This window comes from Hydra viridissima, unplaced genomic scaffold (genome assembly GCF_058129835.1).
Source record: "Hydra viridissima isolate aposymbiotic clone 2 unplaced genomic scaffold, HvirCarnegie_v1 scaffold_15, whole genome shotgun sequence".
Classification (NCBI taxonomy): Eukaryota; Metazoa; Cnidaria; class Hydrozoa; order Anthoathecata; family Hydridae; genus Hydra; species Hydra viridissima.
Window position 1 is genome coordinate 215,500 of NW_028324314.1, and position 19,082 is coordinate 234,581.

At 29.9% G+C, this 19,082-nt stretch overlaps 1 pseudogene; it reads right to left on the reverse strand.

Annotated features, from left to right (window-relative positions):
- Window positions 1-19,082, reverse strand: part of LOC145182606 (uncharacterized) — a 286,819-nt pseudogene that overhangs the window by 35,377 nt on the left and 232,360 nt on the right.

Here is a 19,082-nt window from a genome sequence, read left to right on the forward strand (position 1 = left end):
ACTTGGTTAATATTTGTTTAAAGCTACATTTTGCGAAAAGTAACGCATCTTGAGGCGAAAAAGAATGAACTTGCACTTGATTTACATCAGAAGACGAAGACTTTAATTATGATGTTAACATAGTAAATGCATTTTTTTTATTTGACACATATTTTTCAAATTTCTTTACACTCTCATCATCCACATTGTCGAAGATGTATAATGTTTTTTCATTTTCGAAATAGTGATGTATTTTTCTACAAATTATTTCAATATCGAACGGATCGCCTTGAGAATCTTTTACGGTTAATCCTAGTTGGAGACAGAGATTAGTCACAGAAACTTGTATTTTGTCAAATGCTGCATCCACCCACAAAATACTTTTAAAATGGTCGTTGTAAACGGTCGTTGTATTTTGAAACTTGTATTTTGAAAGTATGCAGCAATTTACAACCACCAAAATGGTGGTTGTAATTTGCTGCATACTTTCTAGCAATCTGAGTCTTTTCGTATTCCAAACATTCCAGTTAAAACCGTGATTGATTAATCCGAATCGTTTGTTTGGCACACGTATTTATGAATTTGATTAAGTTCATCGTCACGTGAACAGAAGGCTTTTGTCGGAGGTAGAACTCCGAAAACGAAGTGTCGGTATCCTACCTCCAACAAAAGCCTTCTATATGACACTAAAAGCCTTCTTATATGACACCATTACGTCCCATTTTTCGTTTTCCGCAGTCATTTTGAGTTGTCAAAGCATAAAAACTTGTATTTAAGTAAAAACTCTCAGCGTCACAACTTAAACCTTTTGAAAACATGTGAAAAGTCCCAAACAAGTTGTTGACGAAGTGTTGTTGACATAATGACTTAAATCAGCACGATATGACAAACGTACCAATCAGAAATCTAAAAGGTTTTGTTAACCCAAAGTAAATCAAATATTAATTTATCTTTTTATTTGTTGATAACAACGCGATGGACTTTGATTGGTCAAACAAAGCCCACAATACATATTTGAAGGTTTGCGGCTAAATATAAAGCATAAATCAAAAACAACCCTCCAGTTTCGGGTGACATATTTTATCAATCTGCAAAGCAATCTTTATCGCGTTTAAGTTAAATTATGCAATGAAACTTTGTGTTTAATAAAACTTTATTTGATTGGTTAATATGCGCTCCGATTGCTATATTCTTAACGTCCGTAAAAACGTGTGACAATAAGTAAGATGAAAACTTCATTTTTTTAAAACGAATTGTTCAAGGCTCTCTCCTCTGGATGAAACTATGTCACTTAAAAAAAAAAAAGAAAAAAAAAAAAAGAATTATTGCTCATTTTACTCGATGAACTATTTCTATTATCATTTTATCAGTGAAGTTAGAACTGTGTTTCTGGTTGTTTTTAAAACAGTGTTAAACTTTAACGCTGCCCGCTGTTTTACGTTTCATTCAACTGTACATGCAACTTGTCCACCAAGTGTTTTGGCTGACTCGCACTTTTCCTTGAACGAATACTTTAAGTAAAGATTAAAAATGTTTATTATTTCTTTCTTTTTCACTCTCACACCAGATGATTCCAACAAAAATATAAATTGTGATGAAGCTCGCTTCATAGCCAATTCTTTAAGTGATACATTGTTTAGAACTTAGAGCTTTAAAAATTCGTAGGGGGTTTCTAAAAACTATAACGAAAACTGTTGATCGATTGATCACGATGAAACTCAGCTCACTTTATTTGTTAATTACTCGAAATTAACTTAAAAGATTTTTCTAATTTTTGCACAACGAAGCTAAAATGTTGTCGCCTGATTGTATTGGTGTTAAACGTGGGTTGTCATAGTTATCAGGTTAAAATGAGTAAACAAATGATAAATAGTGAAAAAGTTTTAAAAAATCTTTCTTCAAAGTCCTTTTTTTTTTTCACAAGTTGATGTCAAAATTGATTGGTGCTGCTCTTCAGTTGGATTTATTTTACGGCAGCCAAGCTTTGAACGGGAGGATTATTTAAATCTCAAGAATATAAAGCATGTCATAAAAAGAAAACTTCAAAGGCGATTTTTTGATGGAGAAATTAAATCAGTTCGTCATTCAAAAAAGCTATTTTAACTTTTAAGCCGAGAAAAATTAAGTATAACTGAAGACAACAAAGCTTATTGCAAAAAAAAACTTTTTAAAATTGCTAGTCAGCAATATTTTAATTAGTCGAAAGGTAGATATGTCGCCAGCAAATTCAAGTGTTTTCAAAATGAGAAATTTGCTCCCGAGTTGCTTGCTTGGCGAGCGACCTAATCCTGAGGTTTAAAGAGTGTGTCATACAAACTTCATCAAACACGAGACTAAAACCTTTTACTTCTAAAAAAACAAATACTATCTTTAAATTCTGTTTAAACATTTCTATGCAAGTTTAGTGTTTATTTCATGATTGGATCAACAAGTTAATCTTTGAATTGGAAGTCAATGTGTTTTTCATCATCCTTAAGGTGGTACCTGACCTGGAATTTTGAAAAAAATCAAAAAAATTATTATTATCGTTTTTGATGAAAAATTTTATGAGGAACACAATTTTTAAAACTAGTTTTTTAGTATTAATAACATAAATTGTGATTTAAACAGCTTTTTAGAAGACTAATAAATATTTCGGACGTAGCAAAGTCCTTAGCAACCATCTTCTTACCTACTCTGCCTTGACGTTTTGGAAAACTATTTTACCACTCATGTAGTTTAAGGCCAGTCTCCGTAAATTTTGGGTTTGTTTCGTTTATCTGAGGGTGACGTAAAATTGTGCCGTTCAGATCACGCGGGATTTTTCTTAACGTTTATAATAAAGCGGTGACTAAAAAAAGTCCGACAAGAAGTTTTCTAATTTTTTGAGTATATATTATGAGTTCATAACATGTTATGAATTGGTATATAATACAATGATTTATAACAAACCACATCATTTATTATTCAAATCTTGAATACTTATTATTTGCAATAGATTTTTTAAATTGGATGTAAATTGTGTTAGTGTATTTTACAAAATTAGTGCTCAATGTTCAAAACAGAACATAGAAAATAAAAAGTGCTCAATGTTCTTAAAGAACAAGAAAATAGAAAGACTTCTTGACGATTCTGAAAAAAGAGAAACAGGCAGCAAGTATATATGTATGTATATAAATATACATATATATATATATACATATATATACATACATATATATATATATATATATATATATATATATATATATATATATATATATATATATATATATATATATATATATATTATCTACACAATATCTAGATAATCTAGATAATATCTAAACAAACAAAAAATCAATAAATCAATTAACTGGATGATTATTGTTAAATTAAAATGAATAAAAAATTATGATAAGTTAAATAATGATAATCAATACAAATCAAATCCTATTTAACAAAAATTAATTACTAGAATTTAAACTATTACTTCAATAATATCACAAAGGATGTTTTCAAAACCAATCGCAAAGGTTTTTCCAATTCATTTTGATGTATATAAACATTTGACAATTACCATAATCTTTAAACTTATTTAGCTGTTTTTAATAAAAATTACTTGTTTGTTGTCATTGATTTATAATGTATTTCGAATAATAAAAATTTTACTACAAAAGAATTTAATAAATCGATTTCTATTTCTTCCAAACAAATCGGTTAAATTCGTTTTGTCAACAGTCTACTAAAGACTACTGCTGATTTTGTTAATTTATTTATTTTCAATCTAAATCTTTTTCTTTCTTGCAATATTTTCATTCTTGTTAAATAAACCTTTTCTTTTTCTTCATTTTCTCCAGTTTTATTTATCTTTACTTTACAAATTAAACATGCTATCAGTCAAATTTTAATGTGTTGTATTTAAGCAGGATCCATCCTCCTATAGTAAAATAAATCACATTTCTATATAATTATAAAAGGCGCTACTGCAGTTTCTTCCCCTCCCCCTTTTTTTATAATTGATTCTGATAGAGAATTTTATGCTGATTCAGAAAAATATAAAAACATAGGCCTGAAAATCAACGGAAAGTGCTCTAATTCGAAGTCAAAGTTGTAAAAAATCCCACTAACAACCCTAATATTCGCCATTTTGAAAATAATAAGTTAATGATCTTTTTGCTGACAAAAGCAATACATTAATAGCATGGTTTTTACATTAAAAAAGTTGTTAAAGTATGTTTATCTTGCGCAAGTTTTTGTGGCAATGAAAATAGCCGTTTTTTGATTTATTAGAGAATAAACTATATTGCAAGTAATGAACTTTTGTAATAATTTTTAAAAAAGAAATCAACAGTTTTTTTTTCCTAAAAGAAGAACTTTTGAAACTTAGTTCATCGTTGTTTTATCACATGTAAAATTTAGAAATAGTAACCTTCAAACAGGGGCGTCGCCTTGGAGGGGGTAGGGGGGGGAGTCTCCCCCTCCCAGAATCTAAAAAAGAGAAAAGTTGGGAATTTCCTTGCCGAGAGTTGGGACAGTTGGGAAGTAGGTGATAAAATCAAAAAATATTTTCTAGTTAAATAAAATTAAAATGTTTGCAAAAATCCATCAAAGATCTAATTCTTTTTTGACTTGGACAAATAAACTTTACGTTTATTAAACGACTTATGGCTGTTTTCCACAAGACGAAATAAATTGTGGAGTCATAAAGAAGAGCCCTTTTGATTTCCACGTTGTTTTTTTTTTCGCGGTACTTTTTTTTTGTTATCAACAATAAAAATGGCAGCTGAAAGTTTATGCTGTATGTTTGACTAAAAGCAGTTATTCTTTTTTTTTTCATACTTTCTACTTTGAAACGTGAATATTTATTTCCATGAATTGATTTCAACATTTGTCTTATTTAATGTTTATAAAAGTTATCACACTTATTAAGAGTGATAACTTTTATAAACATTAAATCAGTTAAAAATTACGGTAAATTATAGTATCTGCATTTGTTTTCCAGCACTAACTATGAAAAGCAAAAGATATAAATTACAATGTTGCGTATGCAAAGCAGTATTTAATAACGACTATAAACTCAGTCATGAAAGATCCGTTCATGGTGGTAGAAAGGTTCATATACAAACAGTGGGAGCCCCAGAGAATCCTTTTCTAGCCTTCTTAGCTTCAAAAAAACGAAAAATGGTACCTCAGAATGCTGGTGATGATGTCAAAGTGGATGATGAAATACAAAGTAGTGAACATACAAAGTTAGACTTGATAATAATTGAAACATCGACTTCAACATGTAGTATATCCATAGAAGAAGAATCAACATCTTCTGATAAAAAATTTGAAGAGGATGCAAGTTCAAAAATTCAAGATAATGATGCAAAAGGGGAAAACTCGGGTTATGTTGTAGTCCAGGAACAAGCAGAGAAACTTACAGAACTAAATTCTAAATCAGATCATTTAAACCAGTTTCCTGACCGAGATGAAAAGGATGACATGAATATTATTAACTTGGGTACTTCTGAAGTAAGCAGTGAAACAACAAGTTGGACTTTGCTCATGGGGAATTTGGGTGTTTTAATAGATAATCTTAAAGATTGTAATGATATTTATAAAAAATACTGTAAAGAAGAATTAGTAAATGAAAAATTCGCTGCGATTGAAATTGTAAATGCAACAAGTTCTGTGGTGGAAATGTCAAAAAATGTTTTGAAAATGGGAAATGCTTTTTTAAGAAAACTCGATATCAAAGCTCAAAGTATTATAATTGACAAATCAGATTCATCAGCATTGATAAGCCATGACCCAGGATTACGTCCACATACAATTACAGATAATCAAAAATCGTATTTAATCCAGTTAGGACCACACCAACCAAAACTTGCTAGTTTCCCAAGTGACGGTAAAAATAGATTTAATCCCCAGTGGTACAAAGAGTTTGAACATTTAGAATACAGTACCCAGAAGGATGCCACATTTTGTTTTGTCTGCCGGCTTTTCCCTAAGGTGAAAAAAGGTCATATAGATCACCTTATTTATAAATCCAATAGACTTGCTTTTATAGAAGAGCAAAAAATAGAGGTACAGAATAGAAAAACTGTTGAAATTCTTATTGATACATGCAAGACTTTAGGAAGCCAAGGGCTAGCGTTTAGGGAATTGGACAGTGCTAATCAAGGTAACTTTGTTGCAGTAGTGAATCTTATCTCTCGCCACAATCCCACACTAAAAGCCTGGATTGAAGATAGAGCCCTTCGTCCATATAGAGTTACATACACAAGTCCATCGTCTCAAAATGAAATGATTAGTTTAATTGCAACTGAATTAAAGGGAAAGATCATAGAAGAAATTAATAGCTCCAATTTTTTTTCCGTGATGGCTGACACTACTCCCGATATGTCACATAAGGACATAATGAGTATAGTTGTGAGAACAGCCAGTGAAAACGGTGAGATTCGGGAAAGGCTTTTAAAATCCGTTGAATGCACTGATAAGACTGGAAAAGGGATGGCTGAGCTAATTTTATCTTCTTTACATAAAGAAGGCATTGACACATCAAAGATGGCTTTTCAGTCGTATGATTACGCGAGTTCAATGTCTGGACAATTTAAAGGAGTACAAAAGTATATAACAGAAGAAGTTGGCCATAATGTACCCTACATACCTTGTCAAGACCACAGAACAAACATTGCTCTTGAACATGCATGCAATGTTAATACTTTAATACGAGAATTGTTTAATGTCCTCGAACAGTTGCATGTTTTCTTCACATCAAGCACAAAAAGATTTAGTCATTTAAAAGAAAAACTGGAAGACATTGACAGTGCACTACAGCTTGTAAACCTGTCTAGAACAAGATGGACCACACGAGCAAAATCTGTTAAGGCTTTAAATCAGTGTTTAGAGAAGGTTGTTGATCTTCTTCAGAGCATCTCAAATAATAAGATTTTTGATACTAACACAAGAACTAAGGCAATGGGACTTCTGAAAAAGTAACAACTTTTGATTTCATTATTACTCTTTTCTTCATGAAGAATATCATTGAGAAGATAAAAATATTAACAGAAATCTTAGAAAGTCCAAACTTCAATGTTATCGACAGTATAAATGTAATTGAAATTACTGCCAAGAACATACAAAATATCAGTAACGATACAGATGCTATGAATAATTTGATTGAAAGTGCAGTAATATTTTCTAGGAAATTACACATTGATGCAGAAAATGATTACGAACGACACCATAGATTAATAGCAATGGAGATGAAAGCTTATTACCGGAAAGAATTCAAAGAGGTCATAGACTCTCTAGCCATGGGTTTAACAGAAAACTCGGCAGCATTAAAGGAAATATTTGCCCCTATCACCAAAATTTTTAGTTTTCCTTTAAATAAGGATAATTTGAGTATTGAAAACTTAACAAAAGCAAACAAACTTTTTCCTCCTGGATACAAGGATCATATTCCAGACGTTCATGTGCTGAAAAGCCAGATGGAAATTTTGATAGATATCTGTTTAGAAGAAGGTCATAAAGATTTTAAGTCATCAAGAACACCAGCTAAGACGCTGCAAGACATTTTGTACCATGTTGTGAAGTTAAAGGATATACTGAAACAAGCCCATAAATTATGCATTTTTGTAATCACAGCTGCTTATGGTGTAGCATCAAATGAGCGTTCATTCAGTCAACTCAAGATTGTAAAATCACATCTGAGAACAACAATGAGTGACGAGAGATTGGATAGCCTCATGCTACTAAAGTGCGAAAAAGAACTTTGTAAAGGAGTTAACCCCTAACATCTTGTTAAACGATGGGTTCAATTGAAGAAACGTCATATTAAAATCAAATAGTAGACAAAAAATGATAGTGATGATAAAATATTGTGCGTATAAGTTTTGAAATAAAATAATATTTTCCATATTCCTTTGTACTAATTCATTTCCGTAAAATTTTAAACTGCTATATATGCTGCCAAAATGGTTTGTAAAGTTTATTGGATTTGTAAGTTGTAACATTTTTTTGGACTGATACAGTTTCACTATGAATGGGTAAAACCTTTAGACGTTTTTTGAAGTGAATATTTTGTATAAATGTAAAGGAAGCTATGTTTTGTTAAAAGAAGTCAATAAATACTGATAATTGGCAATTCATGAAAGTGAGTGCAATGTAGTATAACAATCAGTAGATTTTGTAAATAGGACAAAAATTGATTTTTTGAATTCTTAAATTATAAAAAACAGTTGTGAAAACTATGTTAAGCAGTTGGGAAAAATAAGGTCTCTCCCCCCCCTGGAATTTTCTCACGCAACGCCACTGCCTTCAAACCATTTTTTTTTTAATAAAAAAACCAGCGTACGATACAATGATAATTATTCATCAGTTTGTCTGCATTCTCAAATTCTACGTTCAACCTTTATTTGAAATCTTCCATTAATTTCATTTCGTTATAACAAATTCGTTATAATACTTTGAAACAGTAATGCAAAGGCTGATGGAAACCAGGTCTGTTTATTGCGCAATGTAACGGTAATTAGTTTTCGTTAAAAATGAAAGCGTTTTAAAAAAAAATGGCGAATATTAGGGTTTTTAGTGGGATTTTTTACAACTTTGACTTCGAATTAGAGCACTTTCCGTTGATTTTCAGGCCTATGTTTTTATACTTTTCTGAATCAGCATAAAATTCTCTATCAGAATCAATCATAAAAAAAGGGGGGGGGGGAGAAACTGCAGTAGCGCCATTACAAAATATACTTGTAAATATTTTTTTAAAGTTATATAGTAAGCATTGTAAAATAGTGATTGATTTCTTTGACCAGGAAGTTCCATCAACTAAATTAAAAAATAAAAAAAATCATGAAAAATACTCAAAAGAAAACTATGCTGTCAAAATATATTTGGCAACTAAAAGAAAAAAATATTCACTTTAAATTAAACTGGTCTATTCTAAAAACTGGTCTAAAAACTGCGCCTACCTATAATAACATATCTCAAAAATGTATATTTTGTAAACAAAAAAGTTTGAAATTATTACTTATTTAGATCAAGAAAATTTACTAAATAAAAAAAACTGAACTTATTTCTAAATGCAGACATGAAAATAAGTACCTTTTAAAAAATTATAAAAAAAAAAGAGCAAACTTATCAACCAAATTTATTTAATTCTAAATACCAATTAAAAATAATAAATTTTTATACATACATACATACATACATACATATATATATATATATATATATATATATATATATATATATATATATATATATATATATATATATATATATATATGTATGTATACTTATATGTATATATAATGACCACACGCTCTATTTTGTTTATTGCGAATAACTTTCACCGACAGAAACCATTCTGTTTATGCAGTCATCAAAAAGCCTTTCAAAACAAAATCGCTAAGTATTACCGAGTTCTCGACACATCAGTTCGTCGTTGAAAGAAATAATTAAACGTCGGATTTTCTACCCTACCTTCTGAATCAAAGTATGAAAAGTCAATATAATTCAATATCGATGTCATTTAGCTTGTAGATAACTATAAAAGTTTTGCTTAACAATTTAAACCCTTTTTTTTTGAAACATTCATCTTTAATTTTAAGGACAATATGCGTCATCCACCATATTTTTGTCAATAACATTTTTTTCAACTTAGCCCAACTTTTGCTAAGTATTATTCAGCTTAGACAACAAATTTTCAAAAACAGTTTTTTTAAAAAAGAAGTTATAAAAGGTAGGACGAACTACCATAAAAATTTGGACTGGCCTTAAATCACCTGAGCAGTTTATGACAATGAAAAACCCTTTAGCTGCTTGTTAAGTTAAGGTTATTAGTCATACTTTCAAATCACAATTTCGTTTGCCAGAAGTCTTTAAATCCGCAAATGCATGCTATGTTTATATGTTATTATAACACTTTTTTTTGTAACACAGTTTCAATTTAGAAGTTTTATTGAATAATATGCCGAGAACTCGTTCTAGGACAAAAAAAGAGATCGTTTGCTAGCAATTGGTACACACAAAAAGAAGATAACCCAACACTTGAACAAAAGTTAGAATCTGATTCCTTACCTTCAACTAGTAACTCAAGTTCAGGAAAAATAAACTTCGACTTTTAGTTTATAATTTATTTAATATTTTTAGTTAATGTTTTAGTTATATTTTTCTGAAATTTTCACAAAAAGGATTTGTGACAAAATAATTAAATTTAAATAAAAATTCATTAAAAAAATGATTAACGCGTTTTATTGACGACTTTCATACTATTCTCAGCTGTTTCATACTACTCTCAGCTTTCAGTTTTACTTTTAATTAGTCGTTATACAATAAAGTCCGTGATATATAGACTAATTTAAATAAAAACTTGATATCTGATAGAAGATCTATTGATCTTGTCGCCAGAACCATAAAAAGTTATAATAGAATGTAACTTAAGCCATTAATAAATATAGACAAATAAAAATGACAAAATACAAAAAACAAAAGATCGTGTGTATACAAATTTCTTATTTTTAAAAGTATTTTAGCATATTGTCATTAAAGAGAATGAATTTTTTAAATTTCTTTTTAAAGACTGGGAAGGTAATTGATAAATCTAAATTAGGTAAAACAATTTTGTTCCAGAGATTGGGTGCACAATAAGCTATACAGAACTGATTAAATTTTGTTCGACAAAAGGGTTCAAAGAGTGAGTTATCATTTCGTAGTGTATACTTATTTTTTTTTTTAAGGTAATAAAATCTTTAAAAAACGTGTAAGGATGGATTGATTTTACATTGAAACATAAAGCATAATATTTTATATACATTCACTTCATAAATGTTAAGTACTTTTATATTTTTGAATAAAAAATTTTAATGCCTAAGTCGATTTTCAAAACAAACTAAGCGTAATGCGTGTTTCTGACGATGGTAAAGAGTAAGCAACTTACTTTTGCTTGTACTTCCCCAAGCAATATTTGTATAGTTAATATAACTATGTATAAATGAGTAGTAGAGTTGGATTAAAATGGTTTTGTTTAAATAATTTCTTGACTTTTAGAGGACTCCTATATTTTTAGAAACCTTTGTACAAATGTAGTCAATATGTGGTTTCCATGTAACATTCTCATCAAGATAAATGCCAAGAAAACTAGTAAAAGTTTCCTTTTTTTATTTCTAGTTCATCAATAAGAATTTTTGGCATTGTTGTTGGTAAAAAACGTTTTTTAGATATAGGGTGAAATAGAATGTATTTTGTTTTATCAAGGTTTAAGGTCAATTTGTTACATTTAAACCACTCAGTTACGCATTTAAGTTCTTTGTTCATATCAGAAAACAGCTCATTAATATTACTGTTTGATAAGAACAAATTTGGATCATCAGCAAACATAATACTCCGAAGATTAGCTGCTTTGCTTAAATCATTAATTTAATTAAAAACATAAGAGGACCTAGAATAGAGCCTTGTGGAACACCGCAAGTTATTTCAGTATAGTCACTTTGAAGGCCATCATTATAGGTAAGAAATTGATTTCTATTTGAAAAGTAACTATGAAACCATTTTAGCATTTTGTTTTTGATTCCATAGTATTCGAGCTTTTTTAAGCAATATTTTATGGTCAACGGTATCGAAGGCCTTCGAAAGATCAATAAAGACTCCTAGGGTATATTTTTTTTTTTTCGAAAGATTCTGAGATTTCCCTAACAAATTGAATAATTGCGTGCTCAGTTGAAATATTTTTTTTAAAGCCAAACTGTTTTAAATATAGTATATTATTTTGGTCAAAATGTTTAAATATTCTATTATATGTTATTCTTTCCAATAATTTTGAAAAAGTTGAAAGAACCGAAATCGGGCGATAGTTGTTGAACATGTTAAAGAAAAAATTTTGAAATTTTATGAACACAAAGCTTTTAGCAGAACATGTCCAGGGAAAAAGGATTTTGTATCTGTAGGCATTGGTGCAAAAAAAGTGCATATGCAAAAAAAATTACTGTTAGTTAATTTAAAGGAACTTTTTTTGGAGTATAAAAAAGAAAATGGAGCTGAAGTCGGATATTCTAAACTCTGCGAGTTACGTCCAAAATTGTGTATAACTGTTAGATCTTCAGGTACCCATCGTATTTGTGTATGCACTATTCACCAGAGTATAAAATTAATGCTTGCAAGTAGCCCAGTTACGGTAGACTATAAATGTCTAATTGAAAAAATAATTTGTGATATTGAATCTAAAGAATGTATGGTTCATCATAAAAGTAGATCGTGAAACTTTAGAATCTTTGCAATTACCAGTAGACGACTTCATAGATGATTTAATTTCAAAAGTATCTATTTTATCTAAGCATCATTTTATTGCCAAAAACCAAAACAACTATTTGCGATTATTGAAAAATGAACTGAAATCAAATGAGTTGATCATTTTGATGGATTTTCCTGAAAACTATTCATTTGTTGTGCAAGATGCTGTTCAAGGGTTTTACTGGGAAAACAGCCAAACAACTTTGCATCCTTTTGTTGCTTACTACAAACTTAATGACATACTTAAAAATAAATGTTATTGTGTTATCAGTAATTGCATGCATCACAATACTATTTCTGTTCATTTATTTCTTAGTAAATTATTAACTGGACTTAAAACATTTTTATCTTTTGAACTTATTCATTATTTCAGTGACGGTTCTGCTGCACAGTACAAAAACTTCAAAAATTTTATGAATTTATGTCACCATTATACTGACTATGGTATTAGAGCAGAATGGAATTTCTTTGCAACTAGTCATGGAAAATCTCCCTGTGATGGAATTGGAGGAACTGTGAAGCGTTTAGCAGCACATGCCAGTCTTCAACGGCCAATTGATAATCAAATTTTAACGCCCTTAAATTTATATGATTTTTGCAAGGAAAGTATCACGGGTATTTCATTTATTTATGTTGATAGTGATGAAGTAGACAATATTAAAGACAATCAAGAGAAACGATTTAGTACTGGAAACACAGTTGCAGGTACTCGCGATAATCACAAATTTGTACCTGTAAATGAAAATCAGGTTTGTGTCAGTCGTATTTCAAATGACAATACATCTTTTATTGCAAACGTTAATGAGAGTTACAACAACAACTCAACCAAATTAGTTTCACTGTCTGATATTAGTCCTGGAAATTTTGTTGCATGTATTTACGATGCACATTGGTGGATTGGACATGTTTGTGAAATTTCAGAAGAACAGGAAGATGTTTTCATTGATTTTATGCACCCTCATGGTATTGCTCAGTCATTTTACTGGCCTAGCACCAAGGACAATTGTTGGGTTCCTGAGCAGCATGTTATTGCAGTCATTCCAAATCCAATCAGTTCTGCAACAGGTCGATATTAAAATTTACCGTCAATTGTTGTTTCAGACATTAATTCCAAATTTGAAGCTATTTTAAATATGCAATTTGGAATCAAGTTGATTATAGTTTCGTACAACTGAATTTTTTCTATCACAAATTTTTTTTTTTTGTAGAAAATGTGTTGTAAAAAATTTTTGTTGCAGAAAATGTGTTGTAAAAGCTGTATTGTTTAACTAGATTTTGCATCTATAACCAGGACCGCATTTGTGACGTGTTGGATTAATGGTGCTCTTAGGCATATGAATAATCGTCGCCTAAAATTTCGTAATACAATTTAAAAAAATACATATATAACAAAAAAACAAGCGCCCCTATTTGGTTGGTGTCAATAGTCAGTTGCCTCAACTTCTCTAGTATTTTAAATTGCGAATAACATGCATTTATCTGCAGTATTTTATAGATAATAAGATAATCTCTTCAATAAATCTGCTGTAAGTTTTTTTCTTTTCCTTTGCGTAGTACCATTTTCAAGAGATTAAAATAGCTCTTCTAAATCTTGACTTTAATGGCTATATATTCTAGTTTTTATTGTCATTAAAAGCTCTCTACTTAAAGTACCATTAGATTCTTTTAATTTTCTTAACATAAAATCAATTGCTAATTGGGATGTTGCAAGATTAGAAGCGTTTCTACTAAAAGCTTCAACATTTAATTTAATAGGCTCTAGCGTATTGTCAACTCATGTTCCATATTAATATTTTCTTAAAGTGCACACTTCCAATACCTTGAAGAGTTTCTTAAATGATACAAAATTGTTTTAAAATACATTAGAAAATATTATAATTTATATTTTGCCTCTTTCTGGATTAGATTTACCCAACTATTTTGTAATTGACAGTTTTGATCCAACCGTTAATTTTATGAACTTTTTTTACCGTGGGTTGCCCTAGCGATAATATAACTACAGCATTATCTAAGCATGCTATTATGCATCACATACAGATGACTAGAGAGGTCAGGGATTCAAAAAACACCCTGATGCGTCCGAAAAAAATCCAGGCATTCAAATCACGAGACTCGCGAGTCTGTGGCTGAATACCCGGTCTTAGACCGGGTATTCAGCCACAGACTCGCCGTGTCCGAAAAAAACCGGGTACCCAGACCCGAAAATCTCTAGAAATAACTCAAGCAAATGTTAAAAAATATTTTTTGAACATTAAAATATTTTGATTTTTGGCACAATAAGCTTTGATTTTGATGCAGTATGATAAATCTTTATGTTTAGGACGAAATTGTAAAATTTAAAAAATTTATATATTGACCAAGTTTTTTTCGTTCATAAGAAAAATCTCTCCAAGACAGTTTTTATTGTTTCTAAAATTTTGAAATAAGGTCTTTCCAATAATACAATTAAAAAAACAAAAAAAAATTGCCCACATCATGTTTTAGGGGTTCAAACACACGTTATTTTAGGGTTTTTCACTTTTTTCGCCCTATTGCACACAGAATAACTCAGCAGAGAAATTTTTTAAATAGCAAATTTTTAATCCATATCATTATGACAGTATGTAGAACCTTTTGACAAAATAGCAATATTGAAAAAGTTTTAGTTTTAGAGATATGACCCTACAAATAAATAAAAAATATTTATAGTGTTGCGTTTGTGACGATATTTGGCGAACCATAGACTAAAATATAGACATAATATGAAATTTATAATATATCATTTGTGATCTGCACCTTCGATTTACTAAGAAACCACGTTTTTAAGATACATTACCCTTTCATTGCAAAAATATAGGACCCCAAATATACGAATTTTAGCAACTGACAGATATTGAAGTTTGGGTAAGCTTTACAAAAAGTACCACAAAATCCGAAATAATAATTATTTTGATCTGAAATTTTGGCAATGTTCATGAAACATGTTTAACAACATTCTGTCAAAATTTTATTAAAATCGGAGATGGTAGTGCGGGGACCTCTGGACCACTTGGCGAGGAATGACCCATCTAACTTTATACGCAATGTTTTCTTTAACGTATATAAGAACTCCTCCACCGCGTTTATTTGTTTGTCTTTCTAATGAGACTTATTCAAAGTTCTTTAGATGAAAATTTGAATTATTTTCCAGTTCGATAGAAGGGCACCAAGTTTCCGTAACACATATAATATTAAAAACGTTTTCAGTTTTTTCTAGAAAATGTCGAAAGTTTTCATTATTTTTGTTTATACTCCTTATATTTATGTGGAGGATTCTGATTCTTTCACTGTTTGTATCATTTACATTTTTAAAAAGAAATTCTTTAATGGTGCTAGGGTAATGATATAAACTTTCCGTGTACATATCACTAAAAAAATTTACATCTGACACAATGTATTTTTCGTAAAAATTATAGGTTAGCGATTGAAAGTCATTCATTTTTGTAATTATTTTTAGTGCACTGTTTAAAGAATTTCTTTTTGTTGTCGTAATTATTAATCGTGCGTTATAAGTTAATTAGAGACAACTTTTGCATACTTACCTGAGGATCATAATTCTTTAGCTTTTGCAAAGAGTATTTTTCTTTTTTCAATCGTTCTTTCGCTGTAGTCGTCGTTGAGATTTATACGTTCATTCCAAAGCTTTAGTCGTTTATAATGCTGTAATATTTTTTCTTTGCCTTTATAGTTTAGGAACTTTACAACTTTTGTTCGTCGCTTTTTATGTTCAGGTTCGTTTTTTTTCCGAGTTCTGTGGGCTCTTTCTATTTGAATGTCGTGTTTTATATTTAATTTTTCTTTAACAAAATATTTTACTTACGACTCGCTTTCTTCCCATGATTCGTTTTCTTTTTCTTCAAAACCTTCAAACCTCAAGCTATTTCTCCTGCTTCGATCTTCTAATTCAGCAATTTTGTCTATAAAAAGTTCGCTTGAATTTTTTTTTTTTTACTTTCTTTGATTTGATTTTTTAGTTCTTCATTAAGTTCGTTCGTTTCCTTTATGGTTTTTTTGTAACATTCGTTTTGGAAGTTCATCCCGTTGTTTATTGTAGCAATTTCATTTTTTAGTAATATGTTTTCGTTTTTTAATTGCTCTATTTTCCCTTCGAGCTTGTCATATTTCTCTCCAAAGATTTTCAATAAATTAATTTCATGAGCTTCTATAGTTCTTTCACTTGCGTGATTGTTAAACTTTTAGCCATTTTTTTTTTTTTTAGAAAGAAATGCGTCTTATCTCGACGAAAGCTTCGCGATTATTGGCGTACATCTTGTATTTAGTATTGGCATACTTCACGATTATTGGCAAACATCTTGTATTTAGTATTGGCTTTAGTATTGACATACATCTTGCAAGACGTGTTTGCAGATGTAAGCTCAAAATGCTCGTTCAAAGATTACATTAACATCTTGGCGAATCATAGCAGTGACAAGCTCATTTATGTCTTGCAAAAGTACTCCTACCAAAGCCATATTAAAGACAAAATTAAAAACATGAAGCTAAAAATTCAAAAAGAGGGTAGTTTAGAAAAGTTTGTTCAATTCGGCAATATAGTGAGACCATTTATGTAGTTTAGATAAATTTGTTCAGCTTTGCAATAAAGATGGGCCATTTATGTAGTTCGTTTTATCTGTGGCTTTGCAAATATTTTTAAGTTTCGCTAAATACATAATAAACGAGAAGTTCTGTTAAACTGTTCTCACATTTCTTATTTAAAGACAGTTCAAACTTTTTATCTTTACAAAAAGGAGTCGTTTTGTTATTCTGTTAAAACTTTTTCGAGTTGCACTTAGAATTACTTCTGATGTTTAAAGAGTTTGTTAAAAAGCAAAATAATATTTCCTGTGATGTTAAACTGCATAAGTGAAATTAAAAAAAGGAAAACTGCTCCAACCATTTTTCGGAAAAAGAAATCAAAAAGTTCCTTATTTTAAAAGATCTAGACATCCATTTCTTCTTCAGCAAAATAGCGAGGCTTTTTATGAACTTTTACTGGGAAGTTTATCTCTATTTACGCAAAGGATTTTACTTAGTTCAATGTAAACACACACAGAAGTATATTATGTCATGTTTTTTTTTTGTTTTTTTTACGCAGCCTAACATTTGTTTCACTTTTGCTTTATTTTACGTTTATCTTGTATTTTATCATGCCTTTTTGGTTTTTGCGTTTTGTGATGTCAAGCTACATAAGCTAAACTTAAATTAGAAAAACTACGCTAACCTTTCCTTGAAAAAATATTCAAAAAGTATATTAAACGAAAGAGAAAGCATACGAGTTAAAAAAATTGTATCTTGCCATCCATTTCTTTTTTTCGCAAAGAAGCAACGCTTTTTATTTACTTTTACTCTCTAACTTATCTCTATTTACGCAAAGGGTTTAATTTATTTCAATGCAAACATGTATAAAAGAATATTTTGTTAAAGATAATATTAAAGGAGTTGCGTAAAAAAGCTTCTGATAAACTTTCTTTTAAAAAAAAAGCCACTAAGAAAAAAGTGCGCCTAAGGAAAACCAGACCGCGATTCACTAAGTCAAAAGACGAAAGAAACGAACTTTAGAAGCGCTTTCTAGACAATAAATTTTATGTATGGCATTGCAGTTTTTGTATTTATGCAACCTATTTTTTGCTTCACTTATATTTTATTTTACGTTTATCTAGTATTTTGTCTTGCCTTTTTGAGTTTTGTGTTTTGTGATGTCAAGCTACATAATCTAAACTTAAAAGAGGAAAACTACGCTAACTTTTCATTGAAAAAATATTCAAAAAGTACCTCAACTGATAGAGATAGCTCACAAATTTAAAAAGTTGTATCTAGTCATCCACTTCTTCTAGAGCAGAGTAGCGAGTCTTTTTATGCACTTTTATTCTCTAACTTACCTAAACTTGTGCAGAGGATTTTATTTAACTTAATGTAAACATACATAGAAGAATATTATGCTAACCTTTTATTTTATGCAGCCTAACTTTAGTTTCTTCTATATTTTATTTTGCGTTTACCTTATGTTATATCTTGCCTTTGTTAGTTTTGTGTTTTGTGATGTCAGGCTTCATAATCTAATCTTAAAAGAGGAAAACTGCGCTAACTTTTCTTGAAAAAGTATTCAAAAACTACTTTAAACATAAGCTAGATTTAAAACAGGAAAACTACGCTGACTATTTTTTTGAAAATTAATCAAAAAGTACCTAAATCGATAGAGATAGCTCACGGATTTAAAAAATTGCTTCTGTTCATCCTCTTCTTCAGCAAAGTAGCATGGCCTTTTACGCACTTTTTCTCACTAGTTTGTTTATATTTACGCAAAGGTGTTCATTAATTCAATCCAAACATATATAGAAGAATATTATGTTTTTTTTTTCTTTTATGCAGCCTAACATTAATTTCATCTATATTTTATTTTACGATTAACGTATATTTTCTCTTGCCTTTTTGAGTTTTGTGTTGTCAAGCAACATAATCTTAACTTAAAAGAGGAAAACTACGCTAAATTTTCTTTGAAAAGGTATTCGAAAAGTCCCTTAATCGATAGTTATAGCGCACGAATTTAAAAAGTTGTATCTAGCCATTCTTTTCCTCTTCAGCAATGTAGCGAAGCTTTGAATGCACTTTATTTCTCTAATCTATCTCCATTCACGCAAAGTGTTTTTGTTTATTTCTATGTGATGATATACAAAAGAATATTTTGTTAAAGATTATGCTGCAGAAGCTGCGTAATTATCTCTGGTGACCTTTCCTTAAGAAAACGCAACAGAGACATGGGCATTAATTTTAACTTTAAGCAATGCGGTTTTTGTTTTTATGCAGCCTACTGTAATTCTACGGCCTGATTTGTTGCATTTTCC